This window comes from Camelus ferus, chromosome 21 (genome assembly GCF_009834535.1).
Source record: "Camelus ferus isolate YT-003-E chromosome 21, BCGSAC_Cfer_1.0, whole genome shotgun sequence".
Taxonomy (NCBI): domain Eukaryota; kingdom Metazoa; phylum Chordata; class Mammalia; order Artiodactyla; family Camelidae; genus Camelus; species Camelus ferus.
In genome coordinates this window covers 26996012-27012339 of record NC_045716.1, presented here as the reverse complement: position 1 = coordinate 27012339, position 16328 = coordinate 26996012, and positions in this window count along the sequence as shown.

Below are 16328 nucleotides of genomic sequence, written 5' to 3'. Positions count from 1 at the left end.
GCCACCATACAGGATTGAGAGGAAAGGGAAGTTCCCACGCCGAGGCTGCATCACGTTCTGTCTTTGTTTAAAGTAAATATTAATATGTTAATACGGCTGCACGTACGCATCCGAAAGTTCTGAGCAGGCCACTCAGCAAAATTTGACACAGCGATGACCTCTGGCGATGGCCTCTGGCTGGTGGAGCTGTGGGTGGCTTTTAATTTGTATTTCTAGTACTTCTACGATTAGACTGTGTCACTTAGATTTTTTTAAGACTGCGTTTTTTAGAGCAGTTGTAGGTTCACAGCAAATGTGAGAGGAAGGTACAGGGATTTCCCCATGTCCCCCCACCTGTCCCCACCCTCCCTCGCTATCAGCATCCCCACCGGCGTGGTTCGTCTGTTAGAGCTGATGTCCACACATCACCACCCGGCGTCTGGAGGCTACCACACGGTTCATTTTTGGTGTTGCACATCCTATGGGTTTGGACAAATCCCTAAGGACAAGTATCCATCGTTAAAGTACCGTACAGACTAGTTCCCCTGCCCCCCATGTCCTCTGCGCCCCACCTGTTCATCCCTACCACCCAGCCCCTGGCAACCACGCATCTTTCTACCATCTGCACAGTTTTGTCTTTTCCAGAATGTCACAGAGCTGGACTCAGTCAACCGCTCTTTCCTTCCTCCACACAGCCTGGTGCGCAGGACTGCCGTCTTTCATCCTCTTATAACTGACGGGGCAGAAGCGGCGCCCAAGTCCAGGGACGCTGTAAGGCAAGAGGTTAAGGGCACCGGCGCCAGGGTCGGGCGGACCAGCTTTGAGCCTGGCTGTGTACCTTCTCAGGCTCGGGGGCCCAGAGGGTAAGGCGGGGCCTGCAGGGCAGCCTCGCGGGCACCTGCTACACGCCGCATCCTGGTGCCATGACTGTGACCACTGCTGTTACTCAGTTGTGAGACGTGATGGCTGCTATTTATCCGTCAGATACTTGGCTGAAGTTTTCACAGCTCTGAGCCCAGTTTTTTTTTTTTGTTTTTTTTTTTTTTAACTCCAGCTCAAGCACCCTTTTCTGGTATTATGTCACTTCTTTGGAAGAAACAGTCTGTGGAAAGGAAGACACTGAAGATGCTTGAAAAAGATTCTGGCTGAGGGCAAAAGGCAAGGACAAGGGCCGAAGTGGCCGTGGGGCTGCTGTCAGCCAGGATCGCGCCCCTGGAGTGAGGGGGTGCGGGGGACCTGCAAGGACCCAGGGCACAAAGCGCTCGGCTGAATGCTGTTAGGCTCTGGTTGCATGGCGAGCGCTGTTTTGGGTGCTGAGCAAACGGAAGTGGAGCATTTTACTGAAACTGCCAAACCTTTCTGTGCACTATTTCCTCCCAGCCGTTCCTGTGATGGAGGTTCTATTGACTCATTTTACAGATGAGGAAACTAAAACCTAGAGACATTAAGTGACTTAATAGCCTTAATATCATGTTGTTAACATTTCTTTACCATTTTTTCTTCTCATGGAAGATTTACCAATAATGAAATGCATACATTTTACTTACATATTTGCTGCATTTTGACAAACGTGTATGGCTGTGCAGCCCAAACCTCTGTCAAGACAGAGATGCTCCCTTCAACCCAGAAAGTTCCTTCATGCCTCTTCTACTCAAGCCTGCCCCCCCCAACACTGACCACCACCCCCACTTTTTTTCCACCACACAGCAGCCTGGCCAGTTCTAGACCGTCGGAGAAACAGAACCGCGTGGTGAGTCCGCTCCTGAGCGGGGCTCCTCCACGCAGCGCTGCGTTGGGGGCCAGCCACGTGGCTGTGAGCAGTCTGTCCCTTCCTACCACTGAGGGGCATTCTGATGCACAAAGCACTGCCCTTTCTCCTCCATCCTCCACTGGTGGGACCCAGACTGCTCCCAGGTTCTGACTGTTATGCAGATGCTCTGTCCAGTCCTGCACCAACGGGCAGTCCTTTGGGAGTGAAAGGGAGCCTCCTCAGTCTGGCCACTGCCCTGGGGATACGGAACGCCGGCCGCTCAGCCTCCGAGCAGGGCCACAGCTGCGTCCAGCTCCCCGCAGCTCACGGCCCTCCAGTGGCCTCCCCGTCCCCCTTATCTGCAGCCAAGGCTGGGCACCCAATCTTTCTGCCGCCTGGCTTCCCCCCAGGCCTTGGAGTCAGGCCAACCTCCTGCCCCAGACACGTGATCCAGGCCCCACAGATTTTGCTGATGGGTTTCTCCTTTCCTCCATGCTAGGTTCCTGGAATATCACATTTCCAGGTTCCATTCGGCTGGTGGTGAAATTGCCAAATCTTGCATTCAGAGTAGCACTGCCGTGGTATTCTCGACTTTAAACACTCCTTAGCAATCACCCCTCTGACTCAGGTCTTCTTGTGTGTCGCTCCTGTGATCCAGAACGTTCTCCCCACCCTGCTCTCTAGTGGCCAGCTCTGGGGCTTAACTGAAATAGCCAGGCCATCCTTGAACACTGAATCCAAAGGTGGTCTCCAGTCACCATTCTCAGAAAGCCCTGCTCTGGGCCCCTGCGACCCTCACAAGGCACCAGCCCTGCTCACACACCTACAACAGCGCTCGACTCACCAAATGTCCCAAATCAGCTTTGTTGGCATCCTCAGATTGCTGCTGGATCCTGCCATCCCACCTGTCCTGCAACTTTCTGGATGGAGGCTGGACCGGGCAGTTTGAGTGACTGGCACGAGGCAAAGTTTCTGATGTAGCAGATACAATGGGCCCGGTCCTGCTAGAACTCGTCCCAAATTAGCAGCCAGCCTTCCCGAGACCTTGGGTTTGGGATCATTGTGAGCATGTCTTCCTTCCACTGACACATCGGAAGCTGGCTGAGGGCACGATCTACTCCTGGTTGTGCCTCTGTTCCCCGCAGTGTGGGGCCCAGCATGTCTGCCCACTGGAGCGTTCTGATAAATATTTGTGGCAGGAGGGGAAGGCGAGGGCAGGGAGGGTGAGAGCAGCCTGGAAGGAAAATCACCGGAGACCGAGGCCTCCTTCAAGGACAGTGTTTCTCTTGCCAACGTATAAATAATGGGCATTCCAAGATTATGCAATATTTTCCCTTGAGATTCAGACAAATTGCCTCAAGGGAGAAGCTCAGCGTCCTTAACCTGGGCACAGGGGCCTCCTTCAGGCTGAAGAGCAGCACCCTGTGCTAAAAATGAGCAAAGGTGCGGAGAACCCAGCTCGGCTGGAGGAGAAACCTGCACTTCTGGTAAATCGACAGAGCACACGCACCGGCTCCATCCAGCAGCGATGCTTGAGCCCTGGCCACGGCCCTTTCTTCACCAAAAGAAGGAATCCATATGCCGGACTTGTTTTCAGGGTCAACCTTTTTCAATGAAATGTGACAGACGGGCAGACAGACACACAGACACACACACACACACACACACACACACACACACACACACACACACACTCCCCAATTCTTCCGTCACATGCTGAAATTCAGAAGTTGGAACTTTCTGGAAGCTGCACCAAATGGTGGATGTTGAGATGTTGAGCCTGTCAGACGGGGTCAGTGGCGAAACACAAGCTCACCCCACCACGCGGAACCCGGCCACCCCTGTGCCATGGACAGCTTCAACCACACTTCACCTTCAAACACCCACAGTGTGGAAATGGTGGGAGGTCAGACACAGCCCGGAGGTGGCGGCTCTTAAGGGGAGTCACTGAGAACCTCAGAAGGGAGGTGACCATGTCCCTTAAACAGTGCACGTTAGTCACAAGCCCCAGCCTGTTTGCCTTCCAACAGCTGCCTTCTGCTATGTTATTAGAGTAAAAGTGCTCCTGAATCCAGAAACACACAGGCAAGGAGTGCATTTATGGGGTCCGGTTAATAACACGGGGGCAAACCAGCAGAGACCAAGATGAGGTGGCGCTGCGGGGACAGGCTTGATCCGGAAACACAGGTATATCCCCCTCACCATGGACAACAGCCTAAGAACAGCAAATAGACATTACCATGACCTAACACACTAAACAGGGTGAAATGCTGCCTAGAAATCAACTGACTTACAAATGATCTGGCATTTGCATTCTATATTTACAGGCCGAGAGATGAAATGCTAATGCTGAGGATAGAAGTAATCCTGTCCTCCCCAATTTTCATAGCAGCACTATATACAATAGCCAAGTCATGGAAGCAACACAAATGTCCATCAACAGATGACTGGATGAAAAAGCTGTGGTATACTTATACAATGGAATACTACTTAGCCATAAAAAAGAATAAAATTATGCCACTTGCAACAACATGGATGGACCTGGAGATCATAATTACAAGTGAAGTAAGCCAGAAAGAGAAAGAAAAAAACCACATGATATCATTCATATGTGGAATCTAAAAGGAAAAAAAGGATACTGTGAACTCACCTACAAAACAGAAACAGACTCACAGCCACAGTAAACAATCTTATGGTTGCTCGGGAAAGAGGGTGTAAAGGGATAAATTTGGGAGTTTGAGATTTATAAATGTTAGCCATTATATATAAAAATAGATTTTAAAAGTCTCTTCGGTATAGCACTGGGAACTATATTCAATATCTTGCTATAACCTTTCATGAAAAAGAATACGAAATGATTATATACTTATATATGTATATATATATACACATATATATATATGCGCATGACTGGGACATTGTGCTGTAGACTAGAAGTTGACACACTGTAACTGACTACACTTCAATTTAAAAAAGAACAGATTTATTCCAAGGAGAATAAGCAACCAAAAAAAAAGGAAACACAATCTGCTATTACAGAGTTCCAAAATTAATATTTTATGAATTTTCCCAAAAAATGGCTTAAAGACATGAATAGCAGATAAGACATCATAAACCTCCTGTACAAAAACACAGACAAGACATTTTCTGACAAATCTCAGCAGTGTCCTCCTAGACCAGTCTGCCCAGGCAATAAAAATAAGAGCAAAAATAAACAGATGGGACTTAAGTTAATTTATAAGCTTTTGCAGAGCAAAGGAAACCATATGCAAAACAAAACAACAACCTATGAAATGGGAGAAAATATCTGCAAATGATGTGACTGACAGAGGCTTAATTTCCAGAATATATAAACAGCTCATACAACTTAATAACACAAAAACAACCAACCCAATCCAGAAATGGACAGAAGACCTAAACAATCGATTCTCCAATAAGAACATACAAATGGCCAATAGGCACATGAAAAAATGCTCAATATCACTAATTATCAGAGAAATGCAAATCAAAACAATAATGAGGTATCGCCTCACACCAGTCAGAATGGCCATCATTCAAAAGTCCACAAATGATAAATGCTGGAGAGGCTGTGCAGAAAAGGGAATCCTCCTACACTGCTGGTGAGAACACAGTTTGGTGCACTGCCATGATGGAAAACAGTATGGAGTTTCCTCAAAAAGCTAAAAATAGAGTTACCCTATGATCCAGCAATTCCACTTCTGGGTATATATCCAGTGGGAACTCTAAATCCGAGAAGATACATGCACCCCAATGTTCACAGCAGCACTATTTACAATAGCCAAGACATGGAAGCAACCTAAATGTCCATCGACAGATGACTGGATAAAGCAGCTGTGGTATATTTAGACAATGGAATACTACTCAGCCATAAAAAATAATAAAATAATGCCATTTGCAGCAACGTGAATGGACCTAGAGATTGTCATTCTAAGTGAAGCCAGAATGAGAAAGAAAAATACCATATGATATCACTCATATGTGGAATCTAAAAAAAAAAAGGACGCTATGAATTCATCTACAAAACAGAAACCGACTGGCAGCCGTAGTAAACAATCTTATGGTTACCAGGAAAAGGGGGTGGGAAGGGATAAATTTTGGAGTTTGAGATTTACAAATGTTAGACACTAGATATAAAAACAGATTTTTTAAAAGTTTCTTTTGTATAGCACAGGGAACTATGTTCAATATCTTGTCATAACCTTTAATGAAAAAGAATATGAAAATGAATATATGTATATATATGCATGACTGGGACACTGCTGTACACCAGAAATTGACAGATTATAACTGACTGTACTTCAATTTAAAAAAAAGAAAAGAAAAGAAAAAGAACTAATCCTATCCTGGGGTACCTGAGCAAAGACACACTGCAGTGAGTTTGCTCAGTGTGATCAAAAAATGATAAAAATTCAAAACAAATATGGTGGCTGGGGGATGCCGGGCTAATGCAGAGCACAGGGAGGGTAATGGGAGAGGTGCTGGGATCCTTAGAAAGTTCCAAATATCTAAACCCTGAAGTGTGGTCATGAGGATGGGAGCGGTGGAGGGACTGGGGGCAATGTCTGTGTACAGCAGGGCTAACAGCAGGCCTGATTCTTCGGTCCCCAGAAGGGCCTGCTTCCAAGTTTGGCCCTCGGCTGGCATAGGGAACTTGATTTGGGGGAGGGTCCCCTTATCCCCAGGATGGACGAGTGGCTCTCTGTGCCTAAACCATGTGCACTAACAGTATGGTTGGTGTCAGCCCTGCTGTCCCCCTTGCAGTCTGGGGTTTGGGTGTGTGTCAGGAAGAGGGCGCTCATGTGACCAGCCTCCAATAAGAACACGGGGCACTGAATCTCTGACGCGTCCCTGCTGGACAGCGCCGCACACGCGCTGTCACGGCGTGCTGCTGTGCGACTCCCCGGGGGAGGAGTTGGAGGCTGGAGCCAGGCTCCCCTCGACCTTGCCCTACACACCCGTTCCCTTTCCAGTGGCTAAACCAGCTCTGGAACCCAGCTTCGTGCTTTATCCATGAACTACACGTCTGGAAGGGAGAAGGGGCATTCCAGGTTAGGAGAGTAGAGATCAGCGTTCTTAAAAATCCAGCCACACACAGGCCAGTAAGAGGCCACATACAAACAAATGAGAGCGAGGAAGACCTAGGTGGGTTTGAGTTATCCTGGAATAGTTAAAGCCAATTAAATCAATAAAACAAGCTGTGCCACACTCTTTGATAAAACTTCCAAAATTAATGTGTTCTGAATGTAAGCTAGCTTGATTTCCAAAAACAAAAACCAGGACACCGTTTCCCTCTTTATTGTGGATGCATTGTGTCTCCTGAAAAGATACATGAAGTCCTAACCTCTGGGACCTGTGAACATGGCCTTATTTGAAAATAGGGTCTTTGCAGATGTGATCAAGTGGAGACGCGGTCAGACTGGGTTAGGGTGGCCCTAATGCGTTACCTGGTGCTGAAAGGGTCTGGACACAGACACAGGGACAAGGCCACGTGGTGATGGAGATCGGGGTCAGAGGCGTGCTTCTGCGAGACAAGGAAAGCCAAGGACTGCGGGAACCACCAGAAGAGGAGAAAAAGGCAAGGAAGGTGCCCTCCCCAGAGCCTCGCTGCCCTTAACTTCAGACTTCTGGTCCCCAGAACGGCGAGCCCATACACTTCCACTGTGTTACGCCACCCAGTATTCAGTACTTCGCTACTGTGGCCCCAGGGGACTAACACACTCACTGAGCTAAGCAGCGCGAGTGCAACGTATCTTGTATCACCCAATATGAGCCAAAGTTTTACCCACACCAGAGGTATTTTATACACACCTCAAAATTGTTCACCCTGTGCAGCAGAGAACCGGGCAGTGAACAACGGCATGAGTCACAGCTTTCAAATCCATGCATCAATCAGCCCCTTCTGCTCTGGGGAGGCAGAGCCTCTGACACCCAGCTTCTCAGTCGAAGGCAGGTGGCTCAAATCAAGTCCCAGTAGATGGTGAAAGGACACCCTTCCCTGACAGGTGGGTTTGTTCTCAGTCATGGTCCCCAGAGGCTGGGGACAGGGAAGCCTGTAAGAACACAGCCTTCTGGCCGTGGGGAGGGATCAATCACACTCAGAGAGCTGTGAAAGGGGCTGGCTGTGCGTGGGGAAAATACGTTTAGATTCTCTGTGCTAGAATTGAAAGAAGAGTCTTTTCCCTCAAAGCATTTGTCCAGGGTGCTTAAGAGTTTAGAGACAGACTGGAATCTTAACGCCCCAGAGCAGATTTTAAGTCACATGCATGTTGGGAGGACCAAAAAGGCCACAACAGGGTCGCTGGCCTGGGCCAAGCTGGAGACTTGGACAGGTAAGCGGAGGAGGCACGTGCAGGGAGCAATCAATGCCAGAGGGGTCGCAGCCTAAGAGCCGCTTTATCCAGCACCCAGAGCCCCGCAAGAGCGACCTCAGAGACTCCGGGCGCCTTCCAGCAGGGACCTTCCACTTGAGAGTCTCCAAATCCCACACTTGAAGGGGCAGGAGATTCTGTGCCCAGGGAAGTGAAGTCACTCTCCCAGAGTGCCACGGAGGGAGGGAGAGGCAGGGCCAGTTTGGGGCTCCCTCACGTGGCCAGTGGCCCTGTGATCCACGTGAGAGCCCTGTGCACGTCTGCAGTCACCTAGCTGACAGGTGAGAAAAGGAGCTGGACAAGGCAAAGCCACGTTCCCAGGATCCTCACTAGCCAGTGGTGGGGTTGGGACAAAGGCCCCGCTCAGCCCCCACCCCCTGGTACATCACCACCTCTCTGATTCTGGGGGGAAGGACTTGATCCAGCTGGCGGCAGGGGAATGGGTGAGAGAAAGCTTTTCCTTGATTTCTGGAGGGTGGGGAGGCTGTGGCTGGGTTGAAGCGTTGGAGGGCATCTCTGTGAGTGGGAAGAGAAGGAAAAGAAACGTGTCTCATGAACTAGACCCAGAAAGCCCTCCCCAAGGACTCACCGCTGCGGCAGGGCAGGTATGGGGACTGGGGGCATGTGTCAGGGCCCTTCAGCCTGGGGGGCTCGCCCCAGCTGCCACCTTGGGGAAGAACTAAGAGCCTTAAGGCTGCAAGGGGACACCCGGGCGAGGTGCCAGGTCTCCCTAGCAGCCCTGGCTATCCAGATGTTAGCCTTTGCCTGGCCAAGGCCCGGCTCCTGGGCCCCGTGAGAATTCAAGGAGCACCGCAGGACCACCAAGCCTCCTTGAACTCCAAAGGCATGGAGTAGAGGCTCCCCCTCTCTGTGGGGACCCAGGGGACGGGACGTGGAACGAGTCCTGGCTCTGCCCTGACCCACACGTGCACGTGGGAGGTCACCCCTCCCTGAGCCCCTCTGCACACCCGGGGATGGGCTCCTGGGCTTTGGGCGCCACACTGTGAGGTGCTGGGAGTTTCTAGAACGGATTCCGACAGAGAGCAGCTCGGGAAGAACAGCAGGAGAGGCTTGTCCCTGGGACTCAGGGCTGGTTTTTGCATCCAGTCTGTTGGTAAAAGCACTGTCCCTGAGCTCACACCTGCAGGGAGGGACACCTGCAGGGAGCTGCTGGCTTTGACCTCCCACTGTGTGGCTGCTGCTGGCCTCCTGTTGGGGAGGGGGAGGGGGCGGGCCAGACTGACTCTGCTGGAAGGCGCCGCCCCTCCCCAGCCCAGGCCACCCACAAGCCCTGAGTAGGGTGCCTCACTGGGATCCCTTCATTCAGCTAATGTAGTGAGCGCCCCCCCACCCGACACCAGACGGGGTCCCAGCCATGGGCTCTAGGACGACAGTGTAGAAAGCTGGAAACCCTCCATGTCTGACCTGGCGCAGTGTCCCCAGAGAGGAGAGGGGGCAGAACTAAAGGGACCCACACCAGTGTCCTCAGAAGTGAAGAGGAGGGACTGTCCTGGATGTGGGGAGACTGATGAGGTGTCCCTCATGGGAAAGCAAGGTCCTGAGAGGGGCCTCCAAAGAGAAGGTGGGTGCAGTCCATGTCTGAGTCCCAAGCAGCCTGATGGCATTTACACATGGGGCCCATGTGAGCCCCCAGGGACCCTCTACTGTAGATCTTAGCGCACAAGTTGACAGAGGGGCTCCAGGGGGCTGGTGACTTGCCCAAAAACAGCATCCAGCTCAGGCTGGGCGGCCGTGACCCCCGCCATCCCCTGCACCTCACGGCCCTCTGAGAGCTGACACAGTCAGACGGGCCCACACCTGCGTCCCCATCCAGGGCGGGACAGGCGCTGGCACGCAGAGCCCCGCTCCCAGCTGCTGGCCCACCGCAGGGGAGGGACTGCAGCCCCGTGGCCAGGCTCCCAGCTGCACTGGGCGGCAGTGGCCCTGGGAATGAGGGCGGATGGGGAACTGAAAAAGCACGGCCTGACCCAGCTGGGGCACGATCCCGGTTCCCAGGGCCCAGGCCAGGACAAGGGCAAGACCACACTGGGTTTGCTCTGTTCGGTGTTCACTTCTGGACCACCAACTGCCTCCTCGTTTCCGCGGTGCACCCACCTGCCCGTCCCCGGGCTCCATGCGGAGCTCCGCCAGCAGCAGACAGCCGGCTGCCTCATCCACCGACACGCTGGAGCTGGGGTGCGCCGCCACCGAGAGGGAGACTGAGCCCATTGACGGGGTCATCGCCCGGAGAGGGCGGAGGGAGAGCCGGGGCACCGGGACAGGCCCAGCGGCTCACCCATCCTCCGCACCGAGCCTCGGTGCCTAAGTGCGGGGCGCCGCGGGAAATGCCGCGCCTGCTCCCGCCTGTGCGGCCCGTGCTCTCGCGAGGCTTCCCTTGCCCTGCGCTCTGCATCTCAGGTGTTCCCTGAGTCACATTTGACCTCCCCGTCCCGAGATTTCCATCCATGCCTCGCCCCCACCTCATAACTGCGAAATCTCTGCCAGCTGGTCTCGCTGGAACATTTAACACCACGCCAACTGCGTTCTCATCTTCTCAGCACGTTTCTGGATCCGCTCCAGCTGTGACATTCCTTCCTGCATAGACGGGAGAGGGAATGGGTCTTCTTGTCAGGAACAGGGTTTGCAGGGCAATGCTTGAGCCCCAGGGCAGCCGATGTGTTTTGAGCTGCTTCCCCGACCTGATGCTGGCTTTAATCTAGTTTGACCACTATTCTCTAGGGATTTGCCCCCATTCCCTGCCTGGAAGCCACATGTGAGCCTAGCTCAGTGGTCTCTGAGTGTCAAGGGGGTGGAAGGGCTGCCGACGGCCTCCAGGAGGGACCCCAGGCCGTGTTAAGACACTGAACACCTGCATCCAGCCGGTGATTCATCAGCTGTCACCTGGGTGAGTCAGCCCTGTGGCTCGGAGGCTGAGCCATGGAGCTGGGGGACTGAGGCCTCCTCGCCGGGGAGGGCAGAGGGGAGCTGAAGGTCTCCCGAGTGCCTGGGCGCTGAGATGGACAGTTCTCACTCACATAAGCTCTGCAGCCGTTTCCTCATCTGAGCCGGAGGCCTTCCTAGGACCCTGAAGCACGTCCGCTTCTAGAAACGTCAAGAACCAGCCCATGTAGGTGTCTGCGATGGGGGTGGACCCACACCAGCCCCAGGACGGCCCCGGAAGCTGAGCTTTCTTCGGCCACTTCTAACGCCTTATGTCATCCAACTTTCTTATAATTTGCCTCTTTCTCCAAAATACGGAATTTTTATAATTCCCTTATTTGACGTTTTACTTCATTATGAATTCTTAGAACATTCACTCCTACCTGTCAAAGGAGCTTGGACTCCAGAGTTGAAAACAGAATCGTTTCTGACCTTGTCACTATTTTTTTCTGAGGATAGAAACTCAACTGACCTCAAAAGCCAGGAACTTGTTTTTGTAAATGACTTTGACCACATAAGCTTCGTGCTACCACTCGCAGCCTTTCAGCCTGCTTTTAATGGTGACCTTTTAAATAAACTTTAATGTTGAGTGTTTCACTGGCATTTGATTCTGTTTGATTCTCCCAACAAATCTGAGGCTGAGGGTTATGATCCCTAAATGACCAAAGAGTCAGCTGAGGCTCAGGGACCTACCTGCCTTTCAAACGCTTCCAGGCAGAGCTATGTCACGTGCGAGGGACCAAGCCCACACACATCATTAGCCCTACCCAGGCTGCTGCGCCCGCTGATGTTTCTAAAGCCCGAGTTTTGACAGCAAAGTGTCATTTTGTAGTGGCTTCAAAGGCTTCGTTCTGTAGAGCAGTGCTTCTCTGAGAACCACTTCTTATATTCCAATCTTGCCCTGCTCACTGGAAAACATGAAAAGACCAGGGGGCCCTCTCCAGGAGGCCTCATGAGGCGGCATCCATCCCCTTGTCCCGTTAATCCTGCTCCCCGGGGTCTGTCGGTCTCAAAGATGCAGAGTTAATGCAGACCCCAACTTGCTAGACTAGCACCAGAAGGAGAACCAGAAGGCTGCCGCACTAATTGTCGCTAAATTCTGAGTGGGGGAGCGGCATCCTCTTGTCAGCATTCCCTGTAGTCTCCGCCCCCAGATGGATCTGCATAGGAAGCCGAGTCATAAACACGCATGTTCTAGTGGGCTCTGGGCCAGACAGCCAGGTCTGCACGAAGCAGACGCTCCCCAGCCCCGGCTGCGATGTCTGGGCCCGTCCCTCGGTGGACAAGCATCCGCAACCAGTGGGCCTGGAGCCCCTTTGGGGCAGAGCTGATACCCACTGCCCTGGGCACCGCCTGGAGGGGCAGTGGCCTCTGGGACTCTCCCTTCTCCAGACTCCCACAGCAGGCCGAGTCCCTCCATCCACCATGAAAGCTGGTCTTCCTCTGCTATGCCAGCACCCGCCATGGCGCCAGTCAGTCTGCGCAGGATGGACACGTCTGACTCTTGGCCTGCGCATCTCTGCTCCGGTCTGGTCTGCAGGTGGACATGCCAGTCCAGGTCAAGGCTCTGTCCCGCAGGCCTGGGACTCGGGGCAGCTGACGGGCCACTGCTGGCTTCTGCTTGCTGGGTTGTGGGTGCAGAGGCTTGAAGGCCTGGGCAAGCCCAGAGGGCTCTCGACAGCACCCAGCACAGAATTATCAGGCACAACATGTGCTTTAGAGCTTCATGGCTTCTGCCAGTGGCGGGTGGAAGCTGCAAGGAGGTGGATTTGGGTTCAAAAGGAGGAAGAAATTTCTAGCAATTCATGCTTTCTCAAATGGAATGCCTCCCACAAGGGAACAGGGTCCCTGCATAAGAATACTCACTGCAGTGTCCTCGGGGGAAAGTGGAGGCAGTTAAGGAACCATCAATAGAACTGTCGTCTCATGGAGTAACTAGGCATAGTCAGTAAGAACTGGGGGTTCGAGGTCCTGCTATGGGACAAGCTCGGTTGTACAGTTCAGTGACAAAAACAATGTTAGAAATGCATGTGTGCTTGAGGATGAAAATAAATGACAGTAACAGGGTTTGGCTTTGAATAAAATAGGAATCCTTGAAAGCACACTGATGTCAGTGAATAAACACAGACACACCTCCATCATGCACACCTCTCCCCCTCAATAGGATTCCTGGAGAACACAGCATTATTTCTTTGATTTTCCAGCCAAAATGAATAAACTCGCATCTCATTGAGAGGAAACATCAGACAAATCCAAACTGAGAGGCATTTGATGGACTAGTTTGTGATGTTCAAACATGTCAAGGCTGTGAACACCAAGGAAAGGCTCAAGAACAGATCCAGACTGAAGACGGGTCATCATGTGACCCTAGATGGGGTCCTGCCCCAGAGAGCAGGAGACTGGGGGTCCCATCTGTTGGGAAACCCGAATGGGGTCTCTGGGTGAAGGGTGCACAGGATTCCTTGAAATATTCTTTTGTTTCTATAAGTTTGAAAAGGTTTCAAAATAGAGTAATAATACACGTAAAGGAGAAAAAACAAAAACAAGCAAAACACAAAGTGACGGAGCTGGCGCCCATGCCTCCCACTCGAGTCAATGTCATAAGAAGGACTCGGTGCACTCGGAAGCCTTCCTGCCAAAAACTGAGCCCAAGTTGGGTCCAGCCAGGGGACAGAGGGAGGCACGGGGACACACCACCCACGTCAGCAGGGGAGACATTCCCCAGGACGACGACCTGGTTTCTTCAATGAACACATGGCCAGAGAGAGGAAAAAGGATCAAAGGAGATTTAAAAGGTGCAGCAGGCTTTTTTGGATTCTAATTCAAGCGAACCAACTTCAGAAAGACGTTCATGAGAAAACCCAAGCAGTGTAGACACTGCTTGGATATTGGACAATATAAGGAAATATCAAGTTGTCTGCATGGAATCAAGCTATTGCTATAATTATTTTTAAATTCTTCATCTTTAAGAGCACTTAGACATGTCCGGAGGAAAAACAAGATGATGTCTGGAGCTTGCTTAAAAACACCTGCACAAATGTGTGTCGACAGATGAATGGATAAACAAAATGTGGTATACATGTCCAACGGAATATTACCCAGCCTTAAAAAGGAATATTACGCAGCTTTAAAAAGGAATGGAGGGCTGACACCTGCCACCACGTGAATGACTCTTGAAAACAAGCTGAGTGAAAGAAGTCAGACACAAAAGGCCAAATACTTTTATTTCACTTAAATGAGGCACCTAGACAGCCAAATTCATAGACACAGAAAGTGGAATAGAGGTTGTGGGGGCGGGTGGGTAGCGAGTGTTTAATGGGGACAGAGTTTCCACTTGGGATGATAAAAAATTCCTGGAGATGGTGGTGACGACTGCAGGACAATCTCAATGGCCTTACTGACCCTGAACCGAGTACTCTGAATGGCTAAAAATGCTAAGTTTTATGTTACGTGTATGTTCTACCATAATTAAAAAAAAAAAAAAATACCAGAGGGCGAGCCACGTGCTGGGAGTTGTTGAAACTGGATGATGAGAACCTGGAGATTTCCTTTTCCTACTCACTGGACTTTTACATATGTTTGAAATTCTTCCCTACTGAAACGCTTTCTTGAAAATTTACAAATAAAACAACAGCCCACGTACTCACGGTGCTGATGAGGATATGTATGAAAGCCAGGGCAGCATGGGGAAATGCTCGGGGGGGGGGGTTGTCAGGTCTAAGCTGACTCTCCAACTATGTCTACACTGTGTTTAAATCATAGGCAAAAATAGGAATTAAGGGGGAAAAGTCTGGAAGGCAATACAGCAAAATTGCAGTCGCTATAGTGTGCAGATGTGGGATCAGAGGTAAATTCTATTTTCTTTTCCTAAACTTTCTCTAATGGAGTTTTTGGTCTAGTTTTTGGACATAAACAACATATACCCCAAGGCAGTCATAGGGGAGAGGTTGTTAAGAAGCAAGCTATGAGAAGGGGCCAACTAATTAGGTAACAATCCTTCTGGAGAGTTCCGGGGGCTCCCTGGGAGAGGCCGGCAGAGGTGTGGCCTGAGGATTTAGGAGAGAGCCCCCAGCCCTGGGCCCCTGCCTCTCTGACCCTCGTGTTAGAAGCTGGGCCTCCCCCGGCGCCCCCTCCTCTGAGGTGTGCAGTGGCCCGTGGGCAGGACGGTGGCAGCCCAGGCCTGACCCCAAGGCGCCGCCTGCACGGAAGGGCCCAAGGGTCTTGGGCTGGGGGCACTTCCTGTGCAAACCCCCGGTGGCTGCGGCATCTAGGGGCTGTGGTTGTCCGGCCCCAATCTGGGCTCCAGTTGCTCAACCCGCCATGCTTTTCCTGTTCCCCTTTCCCGAGCGGCGGCCCCTGCAGCGTGTGGTCCGGCGGCTCTGCGGGCTCACCGCAGGGAAGCACGCTCCCTGCACGGCGGGCCCCCCCAGAAACTGTTTCCACGTCTCTGATTGTTTTTTCCCTCCCTGGGTTGCTAAACAGCTTATGATGAAACCCCTTTCTTTTGCTTTTTTATTTTGGGGAAGGAATCCAGCACTGTCTGTTTGCCGAGAGGCGGTGACATCCTGCCAGTATGGCGGAACAGGTGCTGGTGCACCCCAAGGACAGGGGGGGACAGCTCCCCCTTCTCCAGCTCCCTGAGAAATGGGGCCAGATGTGTCCAGAGGCTGCATAATACTAATAGCTGATACCAACCGAGGCTTCAAGGTCAACCAGCAGAGGGGACTGGCCCACTCCATCCTCCCGACAGCCCTTCTGAGGCGAACCCCTGTGACCCCCCTGTTCAGAGCAGGAAGCTGCGGAGTCTCAGGGCGGTGACACAGCTGCCCTGGGCCAGGCAGGTGGGGGCCGACCAGAACAGGACTCAGCCGCTCACCCTTGTGGGTCACCTGCACTGTCCCAGGTCCACCCAGTGGCCCCCAAGGCCACTTGAAGGCTGCAGCCCCACGAGGCCTCAGGGGTCCTTTGGAAAAGTGAATAAGCACCCCGAGGTCTCCTCTTTTGGAAGGAGATTTCAAGGGGCAGAGAAAAGTGCCCACAAGGGAAGACCTGCGCCAAGGAAGGCACCAGAGCTGCGGGGGGTGGGGGCGGCTGAGGAGGGGTCCCCGGTGACACTGGCTCACACCACGTGACAGGTCCTCAGGGCTCACTGTGCTGTCCTGCACACACATTTCTGGGTCTGAAATGTTTTATAATCACTGTAAAGCAAAAGGCAAACAAGCCCACTACACGGACTCATCAACACGCTGAAGAATTCTAGCAAAGGCTGG